Source organism: Lontra canadensis, unplaced genomic scaffold, assembly GCF_010015895.1.
Source record: "Lontra canadensis isolate GAN:19392208 unplaced genomic scaffold, GSC_riverotter_1.0 scaffold80, whole genome shotgun sequence".
Lineage (NCBI taxonomy): Eukaryota > Metazoa > Chordata > Mammalia > Carnivora > Mustelidae > Lontra > Lontra canadensis.
This window is the reverse complement of record NW_022631074.1, coordinates 6,005,931-6,007,567: the sequence shown is the minus strand read 5'-3', so window position 1 is coordinate 6,007,567 and position 1,637 is coordinate 6,005,931. Positions and strand designations below refer to the sequence as shown.

The 1,637-nt window shown below is 35.8% G+C and overlaps 1 pseudogene; it reads right to left on the bottom strand.

The window, feature by feature from the left end:
• Positions 1-320: 320 nt before the first annotated feature.
• On the bottom strand, positions 321-662 carry LOC116882028 (annotated as a pseudogene).
• Positions 663-1,637: the final 975 nt, after the last annotated feature.

Genomic DNA, 1,637 nt, shown 5'->3' with positions numbered 1-1,637 from the left:
ATGTCCTTGTTGCTTCCCCTAGGAATTACTTAAAGCACTGATATATTATGGTTTTTCTATATAATTTTCAGATAGCTAATTATGTGGTTTAGAAAGCACAAAAACAAAGCCTCTAGAATTTCATCTTCAAATTGACCCTCATTTGTTGGTCAGAGAGATTTGTTCAAATACAAATTGTTTTCCATGATGTAGTCAGTTATATAGGGAGTTACTATTTAATGCTCGGTTCTGCTTTTTAATTATTAAAACTCCTTTTGTTTATTTTTTATCTTTTTTAAACAAGCTTTGGCCAGTTATATTAAAGAAAAATTTTGCATGATTTACTTTTCACCAGTCTGTTCTGGCATGCTTCAAATGATATCAGAATCCCTGGATCAATGATAGCCACGGTGCACACTGTGGTATTTCCCACAGACTGGGCTCAGTTCAGTATCATTGCCACTGTAGTGATGGGCACTAGTTTTGGTCAACAGAGGGCAGTGTTCTATTTTAGATGTCCTCAAGTCTAGGCAGTTGGTGAAGACGACTAGTTTTGCTTTGCTGTGTCTGATCATTTTCAGGATCTGCTTCTACCCCAGCACATACTTTCCACTTTTCAAAACAAGTTGGAGCCTAGAGTTGATTGACTCCAGTGACTTTTTTGACTACTTTGTGGCTGCCATCTTGCTGCCTTAGGTGTGGGATGGCCTCAATCAAGAACAGCCCCCAAGGTGGCCAGGAGTTAGAAAGGGTAAAATCCCTTTTATATCTATCTATCTATCTATCTATCTATCTATCTATCTATTTTAATCCCTTTTATTAAAAAATAAGTGTAAGACCTCTTTGGAGAGGGCAAGATGGGAGACACTAAATAATTCAGATAATTCGTAAGAAAAAATCAGTTTTAAATAATAAAGCTGTGTTTCTCAACACAACTATATTAATTATATAATAGCTTCTTAAGTTATTATAATTTACATTTAATTTGCCTGACTAGAAACTAGAAAGTGCCAGGCTATCAGACCCAGAAAAATGGCTTCATGACCACGGTGAAGTAAAAAGTCAGGAAAAGAATATATATTTCATAATTTTTCTAAGGATTCTCTATTACTGTACATATGGCACTACTCCGTAATACCTCAAGTCGAACAAATATTTAGCTCCATCAACTGCATGATAAAATGTATATAAAGTGTATCTTAGGACTGAGAAAAGCAGCTCAAAATGTTTATTATGAGTTGCCCAAATTCAATACTATGATCAAATGCCTTTCACTTTTGTTCTTCATAACTTAGATTTTAAAGTGGCCCTTTGCATCCACTTTCTGTCCCCTTATGCTTTCAGTTTAGTCCATAAGTAAAACCCATAGCAACTAGGGACAAAATGACAAGTTACTATGTATCCCTAGTAGCTTTCTGTGATGCCTACCTTTTTACTTACTGGTAAAATTCTCCAGTCAAAGGACTAAGAGTAAATCCTCACTATAGGCAGAAGAGATGAGTCTGATTAAGCTCACTTTAAAAAACAGACTCCTTCCCTGGCCATTAATTGCTTTGTTTTATATTTAAATTTTCTGCTAAGTTTCCAAGGTCCTTCATAATCTTATCCCCTTCCTACTGTCCCAAGCCATTATCTCTACCTCATCAGGCCAGTGACTC